Source organism: Hibiscus syriacus, unplaced genomic scaffold (genome assembly GCF_006381635.1).
Source record: "Hibiscus syriacus cultivar Baekdansim isolate YM2019G1 unplaced genomic scaffold, ASM638163v2 tig00111330_pilon, whole genome shotgun sequence".
Taxonomy (NCBI): Eukaryota; Viridiplantae; Streptophyta; class Magnoliopsida; order Malvales; family Malvaceae; genus Hibiscus; species Hibiscus syriacus.
Genome location: NW_024063059.1, coordinates 2849213 through 2854781, shown reverse-complemented (window position 1 = coordinate 2854781; position 5569 = coordinate 2849213). Strand labels below are relative to the sequence as shown.

Sequence of the window (5569 nt, the reverse complement as noted above, 5' to 3'; positions counted from 1 at the left end):
ATCACCAATCTGAATTTTTGATTGTTTGATTGATGTTACGTGTTATATGGACGAGCTGCTTTGGCTAGGGTAGAATGAGATTTTCCAATCATAACAAGTATGCAATAACACTACAATCCAGTACAAAATGATTTAACGGAACACATTGATATTGACAATGACTTCATCACGGAGAAACGGGGTAGTGGTTTGGTTAGTAACTCCTGCTCGCTTTTGACAATTGCAAAGAGAGAAGATTGAGCAGCTAAAATTCTAAGATGCTTATATCCAAGCTAGGTTAAAATTCGACAAAAGCTTTGGCATCCGATAAAAAACTATCACCAATAATAAAACCTTCAAATCTCCAGTTTTTCATATCATAACATTCATTTGACACGTTGCTTCATCTGGCTTTTTAGATGGCAGAACAAAGAACAAACCATGATCAGATAGAAATTCTTATTGAATCCTAAAAGCCCATGTTTGAACAGAAACTCATCCATTTGTTTAATCGAGTCTGAATCGAAGATCGATGAAATAATTATCCAGAGACGTGCAGATATGTTTTCTCTTATCAATTTGTCATTGCTAATTATGTAGAACCGAGAAAAACATGCAGGGTCCTACCAATACGAACCTTTGAAACTATCATTCATCATACAACTTGACACTATCTTCTCCAGATTAGTTTAGCTCCACAAAAAGGCTTGCCCTGAGGATGTAATCCAACCTCTTTCAAAGTCAACGAGAGCTTCTCTATACCATATGTTACTCGAGGGAAGTTGGAGACGAGGTTGTAATCCTCAACTTCTAAGCATCCCAAAGAATCGACATAATCGTAAAGAGATTGAATTGGTGCCGTACTCGGAAACCTCCGTTCTTTGCGCTCTCCATTTTGGAAAGCGTACCAAAACCTGATTAATTTGCGTAGAAACAAGCTTTAAGTGTGGCGATCGAGACAAGTCGGAAATGCAAAGGGTCAAGGTTGTAATAGAAATTATAGAATGCCATATTTGAATCGAGAAGAATGGTAATTAAAAACAGCTTAATCAGATCCAAGAAGTTGAGTCAAAACCAGGGATTCAAATAGCAGTTGCGGTCGTGTTTTCGATCGCGTAGCGTTTGTGGCGATTGCGGACATAGCGGCTATTATTGTGGGGTTTGCAAGTATCGCGGTCATACAATAATGGTCGCGGAGGGCACCGCTACTGCTATTTCGTGGACCGTTATTTAAATCCATGGTCAAAACCAAAGCAACATTACCTGTGTAACATTAGGTCCTTTCTCAGGTTCATCACCAAGTGACATGGCTTTATCCTGCCGCATTCTAGCTCGGGCAGCCTCCTCCTTTTCAGCAGCTTCACGTACTTCTCTTTCACAAGCCTCTTCTTCTTCCTTGCGTTTCCGCTCAACTTCCGCAGCTTCCCTTTCCTGACGTTCTTGCTCCTCTCTCCTTTGGCGTTCCCTAGCCTAACATCGTAGAGGATTTAGACAGTCTCACATCACCAAACACTATTTTAAATTGCACAAAATCCATTCAGCGAGCAAGAGAGTGATTATAGTTTTTCATTATATCCTCATCCCAAAATGAAGTAAACATTATAAAGTACAGTAGTCTACTCCACCATGACCAGGCCCAAGATGAGTAAATAATTATTGAAGTTGCTAATTTAAGACAAGATACCAGCTTACCTGATCGGCTTCAAGTGCTGCTCTATAAGCGGCATCTTGCTCCTCCCCTTAATCTCATGTTGTTTCTTCTCTCTTCGGCATCCAGTCTAGCAGCAACAAGAACAGGAGCACTTTCTTCAAGCACTCTTTGGAGTATTGTGAGCATTTCTTCAGGAGATTTAGGTCCCTCAACCTACATTGGAATAGAATAGTTCATTCTAATATACAAAAGGCAAGATTGTGATTTCCTATATTGGAATCCCAGGGTTCACTCCACTCCGAGGTAAAAAGAAAAAGGACTGAAGTTAAGAAAGAGATCATTTCACACACAATTGTAATAAGAGCTAGATCAATGAAATGTAGGAATATAGAAGTTAGTGAAGATGGGTTAAATCTGCATGCTTTAGACAGCCAAATATTAGAAACACCAGGGATTAAAAAGTGGTAGCATAGCAGTGAAGTGGCCTCTATTTTGTGGTACTGGAACTGTCTTGAACAGCAGATGAATGTAAGAAAAAAAGTGCGAAAAATTTCACACAGTAGCAGTCTCTATTCAGCCACAAAACTGGTCTAGCAGAAAATGGTAGATGTAACCGGCTGAAAACTTAAAAAAAAAGAACTTATTTGAAAACAGAAATTGTAGGCCACAGTACACAGAGCCAGTATATATTTTACATATTTTCTTTTATATATTTCTTCTCTAACAACTTAAAATTCAAATATGAAGGTACGATTCTTTACAGGACAGATGCTTAGCATATAGTATATGATATATAGGGTACAATGTTATTCTGCTCTTACTTCATCTTTAAGCATGCATATAGCATAACGTACACAGCTGTAATGCTATAAGTCATCTCTAAATATGCATCACTGTCAACCATACGTTGCTTCGAAATTCTTGAATCCAAATTTAATATTTTGGTGAAATTCAATGTGACAATGATAAGGAAACTGTATAAAACAGATTTCTGAAATTGAACAACTCCATAAACACTTTTTTCTAGTGAAGCAACATACAAACCCATTAAAGAACCGTGTATTAAAGACAAGTTGCAGTAAAGCAACATAAAGTTGAAAATATAGAGAAGCGCCCATGCTATTAAATTTTCTAGTGAATTAACTAAAACATAAACAGGCAGAGTCTGGAATGAACTAGCAGAATCTAGGATTAAGCTGCATCACACTGTAAAGAAACTGAAAAGCTAATGCTCAAATGTAAACACTATACAAGTTTCAAATGCCTTGTAACAAAATTTGAGGAACTGTTATTTAGCATATGAAAAACCGGATAAGCTTTATTTTAGTCAATCATTAAAAGGTTAGCAATTCAACACTTTTTTCTTTAACAATGAATTTATATGCTTTGTTATCGGCCATGTAAACTCTGGTTACTCTCAATTGAACCTATAGTCCACCTTCCGTATCAAGGCATCAAACAAAAGCAGAAATTAATCTAAACTCTGTGCTCAGCAGAAACTCAATGACAAAACAACTATTAGAAAGAAATCCCTGATTTCCATCCATTTCTCCAGAATAGAAGTGATTAACTAAAGTTCTGACTTTTGCAAACGGATAATTAATCACAGTGATCTTTACTACTCGAAAATAACATCATATTGAAATACCAATAATTTCATTCAAAGTAGAAGTGCGAATCACGATGTCCATACCTGTTGAAGAAGGGCGATCCTCTGATTCGTAGCGGGCATAACAACAGCACAAAATGGGAACCTGGAGGCTTTCAAGCTATTACTCATCTTAAAACCTTCACTAGACCTAATGCTCCCGCCCCACGCCACAAAATTCTCGTTCACAAAGGCCGCCAAAGTCTCGGAACACAACGTCCTTTGGCAGAAATCAGGTGAATCTGGGTGGTCCGGCGAGTGCAAGTACACAAACAACAGTTTAAACGCGCTCCTCGACCTCTGCAAAGCGTCCATAAAACCCTCGCCGACAAAAATCGGCCCCTCGTCCCGTACTCCCTGTCAAACGCCGCCACGAAATCCATCGCTTCAGAAGCCGCGGACGAGACGGAGACTAGCCCCGTCGATGATTCTCCGCCCTGCCCAGAACCCACCCTGATCATCCCAAGGGAATACGAAAGAACTCCGCCCGCGACCCATAGACCCAGTCCAACAGCTCCAGATATCAACCCTAGACTCCCGGATATCACGGAAATGGGTAATGTAATGAGTTTCCACGCTAAACCTGGTTGGGGAGCGATGACAGCACCGGAGGCGGACGCGGATTCGGTCCGGGTCCGTGAATCGAGAGGGAGAGAGTCGGGGGTGGCGGTGGAAGCGGAGGGTTGGGTGGAAGAGGTGAAGGAAGAGATGGCGAGTTCAAGGTCCCAACCATGGGCCTGCAGGATTTCCGTACACAAATCGGGATCTTCGAGCCCCGTGATTGTTTGAAAATATGCTAATTTATCAGCTACATCAACCATTTCTCAATAATTCACCCAAAACACACACAAAGATGAAGACAAGTGAAATTCCTCTCTAATTTCTCTTTTCTCTCTTTGTTTTTCCCTAATTTCTGTTTACCTGAGAAATGCACCGGAATATTCTAAAATAATGTCGCGGTTTCGCCTACCAGAATTGGGCGCCACGGTGTTGGGGATTTACAAAACTACCACTGTACTTTCAAACAATCTTTTTTTTTCTTTTTTTTTTAAGTGGGAAGTCTCGCGATCTTAATATACGATTAAGAAATATGCTACTGATTTTATTATTATTTTTAAAAATTTTAGTTAAAAAATTACCTAAAAAATTATTATTTCTATCGATTTTGTTATTATTAGGTGTTTTATCGGTTTCATAAATATTTCCGGTAAAACGTTACTTAAAACATTAGTTTTCTACCGGTTTTGTTATTATTGAACACTTTACTAGAAATGTTAAAAAAACATTAATATTTTAAGTAGAAATAATAATGTTTTAGGTAATTTTTTTACCAAAATTATTAAAAAATAATAACAAAACCGATAATATTATTCTTTAGTCGTATATTAAGATTGTCGCACGATGAAACTTCTTTTTTTTTACTCCTCCAGATCTTCAGGGTTATAACTGTCACTTAATGATGCATTCTGAGGCTAGTAAACGATGTCGTATTAAATTTGACTTTTTTTACCAAGAAGATGGAACATTTGGGAAAGAAAATTCTTAATGACATTTCATTGTCGAGATTATTATTTTTTACTAAATTAAATTGATTATAAACTAGTATTTTTTAAATATATATAAATATTATTTTTTTATAAAAGTAATTAATTTTATTTAAAATAAGAAATATTTAAAATTACAATAAATATTTATTATCATAAATTAAGTATATAATTAGAACAATTTCTTATAATCATTAAAAATAAAACTAGCAACTTAATATCACATAAAGATCATACAAGGAAAGATTAAAATCTAACCAAGAAACTAAAACAAATATAGATATAAACAGATCTAATTGCACCGACAAACAAATATTAAAGGGGATCAAGCTATTGAAAGACCACAAACAAATCATAAATCAGACTTGAGCGATGCGAAAAGTTATCCACGAACGCAAATCGAATATCTAAATCAAATCCAAGAGTCCAAAGCAGAGAATATCAACAAGATATTAGATTAGCGTCATCTTGACCAGTTATGACATTGTCAAATCAACCATTAGAAAAGATAAATGAAAAAAAAACAAATAACAGAAAATCATGCCAAAAGATATAAGAAAATGTGTCACAAAGAAGATGAAAATGTAACATAAAAACATGTAAAAACGTGTCATTCAAGTAGATTTATTGAAAATTAAAAAACAAAAAAAATAGAGATCTAATATAAGAAAAGAAAAAAAATAAAAAATATATACATCAACAATCAAAATTAAAATTGATGTTGTTGCCGATTGATAAAGACAAAAC

General features: G+C 36.3%; 1 pseudogene; it reads right to left on the bottom strand.

Moving 5' to 3' along the window:
• Positions 1-324: 324 nt before the first annotated feature.
• On the bottom strand, positions 325-4181 carry LOC120158586 (annotated as a pseudogene).
• Between the last annotated feature and the right edge of the window lie 1388 nt (positions 4182-5569).